The sequence below is a fragment of the Phascolarctos cinereus genome, unplaced genomic scaffold (genome assembly GCF_003287225.1).
Source record: "Phascolarctos cinereus isolate Bilbo 61053 unplaced genomic scaffold, phaCin_HiC Scaffold_5;HRSCAF=322, whole genome shotgun sequence".
Lineage (NCBI taxonomy): Eukaryota > Metazoa > Chordata > Mammalia > Diprotodontia > Phascolarctidae > Phascolarctos > Phascolarctos cinereus.
Genome location: NW_027555958.1, coordinates 101,817,810 through 101,831,434, shown reverse-complemented (window position 1 = coordinate 101,831,434; position 13,625 = coordinate 101,817,810). Strand labels below are relative to the sequence as shown.

The 13,625-nt window shown below is 36.8% G+C and overlaps 1 long non-coding RNA gene across 1 annotated transcript; it reads right to left on the bottom strand.

Moving 5' to 3' along the window:
* Nucleotides 1-1,058: 1,058 nt before the first annotated feature.
* On the bottom strand, nt 1,059-13,021 carry LOC110208553 (uncharacterized). The gene is made up of 2 exons (XR_002324548.2): nt 12,886-13,021; nt 1,059-1,234 (listed from the first exon to the last, which is right to left on the bottom strand). It is a non-coding gene; the product is annotated as an uncharacterized LOC110208553 (long non-coding RNA).
* Nucleotides 13,022-13,625: the final 604 nt, after the last annotated feature.

The following is a 13,625-nucleotide window of genomic DNA, read 5'->3' as shown; positions in this document are numbered from 1 at the left end:
GGAAAATTTACATCTCTAAACACTTACATTAATAAAACAGAGAAAGAGCAGATTAATGAATTGGGCATGCAACTAAAAAAATTAGAAAGGGAACAAATTAAAAATCCCCAATTAAACACCAAGTTGGAAATCCTGAAAATCAAAGAAGAGATTAATAAAAGTGAAAGTAAGAAAACCATTTAATAAATAAAACGAAGAGTTGATTTTGTTGGGGGAAAACAATAAAATAGATAAACTATTGGTTAATTTGATTTATAAAAGAAAAAGAAAACCCACATGTACAAAAATATTTATAGCAGTTCTTTTTGTGGTGGCAAAGTACTGGAAATTGAGGAGATGTCTATCAATTGGGGAATGGCTGAACAAGTTGTGGTATATGAATGCAATGGAATACTACTGTGCTATAAGAAATGATAAGTAGGCAGACTTCAGAAAAACCTGGAAAGACTTGTATGAACTGATGCTGAGTGAAGTGAGCAGAACCAAGAGATTATACAGTAATCACAGAATTGCACAGTAACAATCACATTGTTGCGATGACTGACTTTGATAGACTTAGCTCTTCTCAGAAATGCAAGGATCTAAGACAACTCCAAAAGACTAATGATGGAAAATGCCATCCACATCCAGAGAAAGAACTTTGGAGTCTGAATGCAGATGGAAGCATACTAGGTGCTGTCCTTTTCCTTTGCTGTTTTATTGCTTTATTCTCGTGGTTCCTCCCATTAGTTCTAATTCTTTTTCACATCATGACTAATGTGAAAATATGTTTAATATGAATGTATAAGTAAGGCCTATATCAGACTGCATACCATCTTGGGGAAGGGGGAGGAGGGGAAGGAGGAGAAAATATAAAACTCAAATATCATGGAAGTGAATGCTGAAAACTAAAAATAAATTACTTAAAAATTGCTATTTTTGTCTAAGACAATTGGCTTATGTTCAAATACATTATTCTTTTTTTATATAAATATCTTATTTGTGTAAAGTGACTAATTGACTGCAGGTACTAAACGTTGATATAATAATTCATGAAATAAATAAGGCATAGACAACTATTTCTTTAAAACAAATTCTATTTCAAATACATTTTTAACAAATCCATATTTCTTATTAAAAATATACCTCTAGGGAAGTTGGTTATTTCCATATATTCATGAGATCCTAGTTCATGAGATAGATTACCAAGATGATATTCATCCACTGTTGCAAAGACTGTGCAGTGTATCAGGTTCTGTACCAATCAGAGCAACACAACATAGGTTACTAAAAGGTTCAAGTCACTACAATTCATCACTTTATAAGTCTGGATTTGCAAAACTAAAGTTCAAGATACACAAAATTTCTGAAAATAAATGACTGATCCAAAGAGAAAGTATACTTTGAAGATATTTTATAGTTATAACTACATTTATTATAGGATATTTCTACTTTAAAGAAGTAAAAGTCAGCCCAGGATTCCAGTTTGATTTATATGAAACTGACAACTCCTTGGTGTGGAAAGTGACATCCCTGTTGATAAGGTTCTGTCTTCTACCAGGCCCTAGTACAGTATAACCTATTTTTATATAAGGTGGTTGAAAAGATGGGGAAAAAAATCTCATCATTTCTAAACATTTTCAGATCCACATGATTTTGTGGCCCATTCTATTTTTAGACAATTCAAACTGCTATGAAGTTTTCCTTCCATCGATCTTTCAACCTACTGCTCCAAGTTCTGCCTTCTGGACACAGGTGGAAGAAATTGAATTCCTCTTCCACATGATCCTCTCCAGATACTTTAAGAGGGCTCCCATATTACCCATTAAGTCATTTCTTCTCTAAGATAACTATCCAAAATTCCTTAATTTTCATGTATTATGGTCTCAGAGCTTTACACCTCTCTGGTCACCCTCCACCTTTATCAATGTTATTCTTACTATGACTTATACAAAACTCCAAATGTGTCTGACCATGGCAGAATATAGCAGGTCTATCATCTCTCTTAATCTGCATATTACACCTTTCTTATTGCAATCTAAGATCAATTTGGTGTTTGGCTGCTATGTTGAGTCATATTGTGCTTGTAGACCACTAAAAACAACAGATATTTTTAGCATGATCTGGTGTCCAGCCGTGTCCCTCCAATCCTATGAGATTATTTTAAACCCAAGTGTAAGGTGAAGTCAAAAGCATGATTAACTATCCTCTTAGATTTGGCCTACAACTTTGGCTTGAGATCACTTGTCATTCAAAATGTTGGTTATTCTTCCTAAATCGATGTTACCCGCAAATCTGATAAACTTGATATCTATATTCTAAGTCAGGGGTGGGGAACCTGGGACTGCATGTGGCCTTCTAGGCCCTTGGGTGTGCCTTTGGACTGAGTCCAAGTTTTATAGAACAAATCCTTTTATTAAAGGTATTTGTTCCATGAATCTTAGTCATTGATTAGAATCTAAGTCATTGATTAAAAAATACTGAACACCACAGGGCCACAAACATATCCTACAGGCACTCCAATAGGGGTCCTTAAAGCTGATATCAACTCATGACTATTCTAGTCATTCAACCAATCCTGAATCCATTTAACTATACTGTCATTAAGGTCAAACCTTAAATATAGCAGAATCACAGAATTTCAGAATTGAAACAAAGTGACTATCTAGTCCAAACCATAATTGAAAGATTTCCCTCTGTAACATCCCAAAGTGCTTGAAGTCTTCCAGTGTGGGACAATCCATTCTCTCCCAAGGTAAACCTATTGCACTTTTAGATGGCTTTAATTTTTAAGAAGCTTTTCCTTATACAAAGCCTAAATGTGCTGCTTTGTAACTTCTATCACTTTGAAGATTTTGTCAAATGCTTTCAGATTAAGTTTGTCTCCCTACAGCATTCGGCTAATCTAGCAGTTTAATGTCAAAAGAGGAAACAAAGAAGGCTTGTCTCTTAGCAATCTGTTTTCTTTTCTTGAAGCTCACTGGAGCTTTCGAGACTCCATCTTTGTTTTTTTTCTTTTAACAAAGTGGGATGAAGGCTCTCTTCTAGTCCTTTGGCATCTCTTCCATTCTCCTCAACTTTCAAAGACGATGAGAGGATTTAGCAGTAATTTCTGCCAGTTTTTCCATACCCTGGGGTTACTCATCCAGCCCTAGTAACATGAAGTTACTGAGAGCAGCCAGATGTTTTATTATCACTTCCTCACTTATCTTAGGTTCACCTCCCTGTTAGTCATTTTTTCTCTAACCTTCCTAATCCAAGGATCATTCTCCTTGGCAGAAAAACAAAAACAACAAAAATACAACAGGAGTTAAGTATTCCCGTATTTTCTCTACCATATGAACCTGCTATCCCAAGAAGTGGTCTCAGACCTTTTCTGGCGATCCTTTTGCACATCATGACTTAAAATCCTTTAGTTTGCCATTTAAGACCCTCCCCTCTGGCTCTGACCTTAGCCTCCAGTCTTATTTTACATTACTCCCCTTCAAGCACCCTAGGTTACAGCCAAACTGTACTGTTAACTATTTCCTAATGATGCCAGGCCATCTCATATTTCTGTGAGTCATAGAAGCTTTCTCCCATTCCTGGGAAGCATTTTCATCTTGGCCTTTCAGAATCTTTATCCTCCTTCAGAAGGCTCTTCTTAGGTGCTAACTCCTTCAGGGTGCTCTCTCAATTCCCACAATCATCAGTGTTTTTTCACTCCTCAAATTGCTACTGCAATCATATTTGCTAGTATTATATGGGGCTTTAAGGTTTGCAAAGTACTTTACAACCATTATCTCATTTTATCCTCACAACAGACCTTGGGAACTAGGTGCTATTATTATCATCATCTTACAAGTAAGGAAACCGAGCCACAGAGAGGCTAAATGATTTGTCCATGGCCACACAGCTAGTGTCTGCGGCCAATTTTGAACTCAGGTCTTCCTGATTCCAAGTATACTAACTAGGTTATATAAAAATATCTTTAGATCTCTCCTTTACCCCTTTCATTTCTTATACTATATTATTCTTATCTAAACCATGCTGTGTTCTCCCAATGGGATATAAACTTCTTGACGGCAAGGCTTATTTTAATTTTTATATTCCCAGCACATGTACAGTACCTCACATGTAGTAGGTACTTAATATTTGTTGAATTTAATTAAGGCAAGTCAAAAATGTTATCAGCAGCTTGACTTTTAAACTGTTTTGTTTTTGTGACCAATCATTTCTCTTTAATCCTGTTCCCATCCACCCACCCTCAACCCTATCCCCCCCAAAAACAAAAGAGAAATATTTGAGAAAAAGCAATCTGCCATATTCTGAATTTATAGCACCCATTCTTCATAACCTGTTCCTCTACTAGGGAGGAAGAGTGTTTCCTCATCAAGTTTTCTGGACCAAGATTTGTCATTACAATTAATCAGTCTGTATTAGCTCTACTTTTGGCAAGGACAGAATCCAAGAGGAAATTTTAATTGTTGAGATCCCACATCAATTATTCAGCCAATAAATATTTAGGTGCCTGTTCTGAGCTAGGCACTGTGCTAAGTGCTTTACATGTATTATCTCATTTGATATTCTCAGCAACCCCGGGGGAATTAGGTCCTATTATTATTCCCATTTTAAAAGGGATGTTTTATTATCACCTCCTCACTTATCTTAGGCTCAACTCCCTGTTAGTCACTTTTTCTCTAACCTTCCAACCCCAAGAAGATCATTCTCCTTGGCAGAAAAACAAAAACACAACAGGAGTTAAGTATTTCTGCCTTTTCTCCACCATCGTTTACCAGCTATCCCAAGAAATGGTCAGATAGCAGTTAAGAGATTTGCCCTGGATTACACAGCTAGTAAGTATCTGTGAATGGACTTAAACTCAGGTCATTCTGACTCTAGTCCCAGCTTGCTATGCACTGAGCCATAAAGTTGCCTCAGTTATAAGTTATCTCAGTCATGAGGCCTAACCTATAAAGTCATATGCACATAAGGGTTAAATTTGCCTCCCTGCATTAAGGTCATTACTTTACCTATTGACTGTATTTTGTGGATGGTGATCAGAAGCTGTTTTTAAAAATTACTGTATTTACTCTTAGATATTGTCTCCTATGGATTATTAATCCTCTCCACTGCTCTTTTTCTTCCTATGTTGTACTCTCTACTGTAAGGTATCTAACTATATTCAGAGAGCTTCGTCCTTTCCTCTTTGGCTTAAAGTAGTCTTGTTCAGCTTTGTAAGCCATCCAGCAAACGTATTTTAGGCCCTTTTTAGGTATACTCTATACCTGATCAAGAATTTGGCATGACTTTATATTAAGGTATGGCCCAGAAGTACAGATACCTTCTTTTTATCTAGGTGTTCACTTCCTAAATCCAACTCTTTTCTGAGGCTCTTACATTTAAATGCTAGCAGTAATAAGAACACCATGGATATACCTGAGATCAATTTCCTTCCCAGGCCTTCATAGGTCTCAGTAATGACTTTTAGATTCCTTCTGGCAGTACCACCAAGAATAGTGGCATTAGTTTTAATAAGTCTCAGGAGGTTTTATTTATTTTTTTTTGTCATATCCCAAGTATACATGGTAGGAAAGTAACAGAGGTTTCTGATCTATGTCTAGCTAACAAATAACTACGTTGGTACACCTGAGGCAGGAATGACACATACACACAAGGGTCTCATTTTGTTCACTGATCCAAATCTTTCCTTATTACAGGACAAGGTTCTGTTTTATACTTAGAGAATACAATTTCTCCCTAAGATTAATCCCATACCTATCATTTAGCACCAAATGATCTTCTTCCATTCTTCCCTCTTATAGACTTAGGTCACAGAGGTAGGGAACCTGCAGCCTAGAGGTTACAAGTGGCCTTCTAGGTTCCACGTGTGGCCCTTTGACTGCATCCAGTTTTGTACTTGAGGACCTAGATGGCCACATGAAGCCTCAAGGCCACAGGTTCCCCACCCCTGTGTTAGGACTTCTCTCTGCCTTTTCAGGCACTGTTGCACACTGTGAATGCAGAGCTGTTACTTAGCACTGGCAGAAGCACAGCTTCTAAAGGTTAAACACACAAGGTCACAGATAGGAACGAAGAACAGATAAATGAAAACGTTGGTGGGAGTGAAGTACAAAGGGCTTTACTGAGAGTATGAGATAATGTGTGTAAAGCACTCAGCACTGTGACTAGCATGTGGTAGGAACTTTAATAAATGCTTTATCCATTCTCTCCCTCCCCCATTCAGTGGTGGACCTGGGAGTTTCCTGTATTTAATAGTATTCCCCTTATGATCTTGCAGGAGTGAGAGGGCCTGGATAAGACTATGACACGTAGGCCCTAATTTCTGTGCTAAGCAGATTTGAGGAAGGTATACTATATCTGCTATAGCCAATGTTTGAGTTACTCTATAGCTGCAATGGACCAGTGGCTTGAAGGGTCATTTCCGAGCAAGACATTAACATAACTAGTCTGTCATCAATAGAAGATAAGGAGATTCCCAAAGTTTAAGACCTATCTTCACAGGAGGATTAAGTTTGAGAAATACTTCCCAAGTCATTACTATATGCAAGGTGTTGTTAAAACAAAGATCAATATTAAAGTCCCTACCCTAAAGGGGCTTTTATTTGCCCGGGGCAATACAAAACGAATACAGATAAGTATTATACAGGAAACCGTATGAAGGTGGCAAAGAAGAGATCAGGTTCAGTAGTCACCATTATTAGAACTAAATGAGATACTCACAGTCCATCTAACAGTTAAATGATGGAGATTTACTTGGCCATAGCAGGCAAAGGATAGTCAACCAGAATATTTAGCAAGGACTTGTGTTGATTCAGCTGAGTGCCTGTGATGATCATGGTGGTCTTGCCAAGTAAGCATCAGGAAGAAGCTTGACCTATTTATGGCTTTTTGTACTCAGAAGACCAGGAATTAATGTCAATAGTCTGGACCTTTAGGTCCCTGAGTCAAATAAGGTTTGAGGATTTTAGTTCTTTTAAGTAAAAGAACTAACCCAGCTCACAGAATGGGGGACCCCTTAGTGGTAAGGTCCTAAATACCTTTTAGTGAACTTTTTTTCCACTTAAATGGTTTTAGAGCTTAACTGGACAATGTTGACCTCAAGGATGCGAGAAGCCTGATACACAGTACTGGAGGAGAAAAAAATAAACCTCAAAGACAGCAAAAACAAAACAAAAACAACAAGCAATGTAATGTTCTCCTGAGTGACCAAATGTGGGAGAATAAAGACTTTAAGTGATAGCCTTGATTCAACTCTCCCATTCAGAAGGAATGAAGCCTAGATTTAAACAAAATGGCCCATGTTGTGGGCAATGCCAACACTTTGCAGTTCATAGTGACTTAAAGAAATGACATTAAAAAGAAGCAGCAGCAATCAGGGCTACAATGAAGCAGAGAACACCTGCTTATCCACTGGTTCTCATGAGTCAGGGTCATCTGTTGTCACTGAGGTCTGAGTTCATGAATTTTTTTTTAATACTTTGATAACTGTTTCAATATAATCATTTTCCTCATAAATCTGTATGCTTTATTTTATGCATTTAAACTACAATTCTGAAAATCAGCCCATGACACATGTTAAAAAGGTTAAGATTAAGAACCCCTGGTCTAGGAATTCTTAATGATAGCAGCCAATACTCATGACAAATATAATATATATTTTCCTATTTTTATGCCTTGCATGACAGTCACAAGGTCACTGAACAATCAGTTACCAAGAAATTGTATATGATCTTAGTATACACTTGAGAGATTCCTTGTGAACAGAGCCTCAAACACTATGATTTGCTTTATTGAGAGAAATGCCCTACCTTTTTTGTGATTAATTAACAAGAATTCAATACATCAGGGTTAAGTATTAATTATACTTTTTAGTCAGTTATGTAACTTTAAAGATGTGCTCTGTTGCATAAAATTGTTTGTGAAGACTGCCTATTCCCTTCTCATCTTTTCATCAAACATGCCCTTAATATATCTGAAAATCATTCTCTGAAAAATTCATTATACCTTCTAGCTGAATCTGAAATGACAGCTACAACTACCTCTTAAAAGTGACTAGTAATCCCACTTAAAATCTCAACAAAAATGTCCAGTCCCTTCCTCAACACCTTAACTAACACCTGCTTTTCCAAATATTTGTAGGCAAGATGTAACAATAATTTTCACTCCACATTATGGCTTTTCTATTGCATACTAGCAAAGCATAAGCACGGGCAAGCTGTACCACACTGGAAAAACATAGGAAAATCAGCAAGTTACAGCACTAGGCACAGGCTGCTGTCTGAGGACCAGCCTAGCTAAGTACAGAGATGCAACATCATAAAGTTGACTATCAGGTGATGAATTCTGGGATCTTGGAAAGCCATGAAAATAAGAAAAATTAAAAAATGACCCAAGTCTTTGTGTGGCTTTTTTTCCAGTTCTATAATCATAAGCATAAGCGCTAGAAAAGCAGACAGACAAAGGGTTTTAAAAATCACCCAGTTTTTTTAGAATGCCTATAAGGATGTCTGCCTATAATGATGTATGTTAAGAAGCATGTGTGTTTCTTAAAATAAAATCTACGTAACAGTTCAAAGTTTCTTGTTCCTGATGATTAAATTCGCCAAAATGAAGAAAATTAAATTTAAAGGAATTTTTAAAACCTATTTTCATCACAATGCACTTTTATAATTAGAATCTTCACATAACTAAAAAATCTAATTAACTAGATCTAATTCCCCTCAAAGAGATACCACTTTTTACCCATACTGAAATATTATTTTTGCTTTTTTTCCAAGGTTTCTCTATATATTTTATACTATTTAAACATTTTCATTGTCGTTGTTTTCATAACAACTTAACATTTCTGAAAATATTCTCCTTCCTCAGCAACAAAGAATAAAAAAAGAAAAAGAGCAGTTTAACAAATTAATCAATGTCATGTGACTATAACATTACATCTACTATTCCCCACCGTCTGTCATCTCTGCAAAGAAAGGGGTGTAGTGCAGCTTGTCACCTCTTTTCCAGGGCCAAGCTTGGTCATTATAATTACACGGAATTCAGTTGTGAGATTGCTGCTGCCATCATTTACATTGTTTTATGGGTTCTGCTTACTTCATTCTGCATCAGTATATAAATCTTTCCACGCTTCTCTGAATTGTTCTTATTCATCTTTCCTTATGGTATACATTTCTAATATTCATACACCATAATTTGTTTAGCCATCCCCAATCAATGGGCATCTCCTTTGTTTCAGGTTCTTTTCTACCACAAAAAGTGCTGCTATGAATATTCATTTTGAATGTGAGTATTTCCCTGTCTTTGATTCCAATGGAGCATATACCAAACAGTGTGATCTCTGGGTCAAAAAACTGCCACACTATTTTATCCATATTAATTAACAAATGAGAGTGCCATTGTGCCACCTTTCTCACTGGCCACACAGTCATGAAGATGCTTGAAAAATAAAAGTAAAATAAAAGTAAATTATGTTAGGGCCCAGAAATACAGTGACACCAAACAGGCCTAAAAAAATGCCAAAGCTTTAAGGCAGGGATAAGGAAACAGAGAGAGTAAAGAAGTCTTTAAAGTCCTGACAGTTGTCTTTGGGCAACTAGGTGGCACAGTGGACAAAGTGCCAGGCCTGGAGTTAGGAAGACGTGAGTTCAAATATGACCTGAGAATTAACTAGCTGTGTGACCCTGGATAAGTCACTTCACCCTGTTTGCTTCAGTTTCCTCATCTGTAAAATTAGCTAGAGATGGAAAGGGCAGACTACTCCAGTATTTTTGCCAAGAAAATCCCCGTGGGGGGTCACAAAGAATCAGCCATGACTGAAATGAATGAATGGCCACAACATAAGAACTAACTTATTTGTTGGTACTCTCAATGTGAGATCCTTTTTCAACTACCAGAAAGATCACACATCACTATTAACATTCTCACTATAACCACAACTAAAAAATATAAGAAAGTTGCATATGATGGATAGCTCAAAGGTTCTTCTTGGAGCACCAAGTTAAGGAGTTGGTTTTTATCAAGTGCCCAAAGGTAACAAGAAATATTTCACAGGACATTTGGTCGTCTCACCTTGCAGTGCTTGTGACCAGCATAAGCACCCCCCCCAAAAAAAAGTACCATGAAGGAACTATAGCTGTTGGAGATAAAGAGAAAATGGGTTACGCGATAAAAACTCAAAGGGACCTATCATGGAAAGTATGAGTAGGTAGCTCCTACGGGTTTTGAAATGTTCTGAAGATATTAACAACTCAGCAACCTCACCACAATGGAAAAAGGGAGGAGATGGTAGGGATCAAAGAGCAAAGAAATATGTACTGATAGTTACTCCAACCAGTAGTAAGCAACAAATTCGACTCCTTAAATTTGACCCTCTGTCTATTCTGGCAAGAATGGCATTCTTTTGCTTAAAGAATGGAAAATATTTTTTCTTGTTTTTCTTTTTAAAATCACATGAGTATACAATTAATAGTGTTAGGGAATGTTAGAGTTGGAAGGAAGCATTTCTACTTTTTGGTTACTAAAGAATGTGATGGAACACACACTGTTTTGCAACATAACTTTTATTTACTACTTACCACTTTTTTAGATTGTACTTATTTCATTAGCATAGATGAAATTAGTCTGTGAGTTCCTTGAGTACAGTTACTGGTTTCTGCCTTTCTTTGTATCTTCAGTGTTTTAACACCGTGCCTGGCACACAGCAGGTATTTAATAAATGCTTGCAGATTTGACTTCAGCACTTTCAATGAGGAATGAAGTGATGTTGATTTGATTTTCAATCCAAAGAAAGAGGGTTGGGCAAAGAGATCATACAAATGGGAAAAGGACCCACATGTACAAAAATATTTATAGTAGCTCTTGCAAAGAATTGGAAATTGAGGGGATGCTCATCAATTGGGGAATGGCTAAACAAGCTGTGGCATATGAATGTAATGGAATACTATTGTGCTATAAGAAATGATGAGCAAGTGGACTTCAGAAAAACCTGGAAAGACTTGTATGGTCTGATGCTGAGTGAAGTAAGCAGAACCAGGAGAACGTTGTACACAGTAACAGCCACATTGTGTGATGACTGACTTTGATAGATTTAGCTCTTCTCAGCAATGCAAGGATCTAAGACAACTACAAAAGACTCATGATGGAAAATGCTATCCACATCCAGAGAAAGAACTATGGAGTTTGAATGCAGATCGAAGTATACTATTTGCTCTTTTCTTTTCTTCTGTTTTGTTTTGTTTCTTCTTTCTTGTGGTTCCTCCTATTGGTTCCAATTCTTCTTTACAACATGACTAATGTGAAAATACGTTTAATAGGAATGTATATGTAGAGCCCATATCAGATTGCACACTGTCTTGGGAAGGGAGGTAGGGAGGAAGGGGGAGAAAATTCAAAACTCAAAAGCTTATGGAGGCACCTAGGTAGTACAGTGGATAGAGTATCAGCCATGGAGTCAGGAGGACCTGAGTTCAAATCTGGCCTCAGACACATAACACTCATTAGATGTGTGACTGTGGGCAAGTCCCTTTGACCCCAATTGCTTCATAGAAAAACAAACACTTAAATAAATAAATAAATACATAAATAAAAGTTTATGCAAGGATTGTTAAAAACTAAAAATTAATTAATTAATAAAAAAAGAAAGAGGGTGGGGTGTGTGTGTGTGTGAAGCAAGCACACAGCAACAGGGCAGATATCCAGTCCCTGATCCTATCTGACAGTTAAGGGAAAGTTATATAAAGGTGAAGAATGTTGGGGTACTCACTCCCAGCCAGGCCAGCTCTGCCTCAGGACTTACTTGAGTGGTGATGGTATTATCTCACCAGATAAGGTTTCCCAGATAATGCTTAAGTTAGGTTTAAGAATGCCTTATCTCATGCAAAGGCACTTCCCTCTTTTCTTTTTTTGGGGTGCAAAGGGAATAGGGTGGTGGATATGGGTATAGAATGCTACAGATAATAGCAGATTTTTTCAATATTGGCTAGTGTTGCTGAAATTTTTTCCCCTCGTTTTTATTATAAAGGCTCTCTCTTTGGGAGAAAAGGGAGGGATAAATTAGGAAATGCAAGTATTACAAAATATCAATAAAAAGTAATAAAAAAAAACTTGGAGGAGCTAACTAATGCAGTTCATAGAGCACTGGCCCTAGAGTCAGGAGGATCTGAGTTCAAACTGGACCTCAGATACTTAGTTGCTATGTGACCCTGGGCAAGTCCACTTAACCCCAGTTGCCTCCAAGAAACATAACATCTCTGTAGGATCCTTATCTTTGAGCTTTTTTCTCTTTGTGTGGCATTAAATTTATAAATTCTCTACAATTTCATGTAAGCTTTTACTGTAAATTTTCATGGTGGTTGACTTTTGTTAGAAACTAAAAGCAGAGATTAGATATAAGGATGACTATTATATATCACTATCTTGATGCAAAATGGATGTGCCAAACTCATTAAGGAATGGTATTGGATAAGTCAAACAAGGTCTATCAGCAATATTTTCTGCAAAAGGCAAATTCCACAAGAATTTTTGGCTACAGAAAACATGTTCCAGTAGGTGGTGCTAGACAGCTAAGGAAAAAGGAAAGTGTTGCAATAAACTTTGTAAGTTTACAGGATTTTTTGTATAATAGAAGCATTACCTAAATGAAAACATAAAACTCGAAGTAGCAATGTTCTATTGTTGGAGAAAATAGAGTGGCATGTACTTCGTTCCCCCATTATAAAAACATCACCAGAGCTTTTCCTTTATTTTCTGCAATACATCACTGAAAGTTTTCAAACATTTTATTTTGATGCTATTTATTTCATTTGCAATCTTACTACTTACTAAACTCTATTTTTTCCTACCATTTTATGGTATTCTGAAATTAGAGAATCCTATTAGGTTAAAAAGGATGATAAGACATACCCAGCATAGCGTTCTCTGCCTCCTCTTCTCCACCCCCTGGTTTCCATGAAGTCCTAGTTAAAATCCCACTTTCAACAGGAAGTCTTTCCGAATTCCCCTGAATTCTAATGTCTTCCTTCTGTTGATTATTTCCAATGACCCTATATATAGAATTTGTTTGTACATAGTTATTAGCATGTTATTTCTTCCATTAGATTGTGAGCTCCTCACTAGCACAAGAGCAGGGGCTGTCTTTTACCTTTTTTTTTTTTAAATTCCCAGTACAGTACATGGCAAATAGTAGGCTCAATGTTTACTGACAGACCACTTTCATAATAATCTTGTTACTACAAAATACACAAAAGCCACCATAGCACAGCAAAATCTTGTAGAAAGATTGCTTGGCCCATTATCTCTTTTTAACACTTCCTGTGGCACTAACTTTTCCTGTGATACTTTATCTAACATTGTGGGTTTTTTCCTTTACTTTCTTTCCAGGTACAAGAAAGCCTGTGTTTCATCCCACATAAAATGAAGAATGGTCATGAAGGACTTAGAATATTATATAAACAATTGACAGAGTCTCCCCCCACACCCTTTTCTGTGAACAGTCTTTCCCTCAGGGATATGTATACAGACTCACTGCACCAACAATTCTGTATCACCATGCTTCAAAGAACCAAATTAATAATGGTAAGCAGAGTAAGCCTGCAGTTCAATTCATAGATCCACGAGTTTTTATCATGAATGAGGAGCATGGG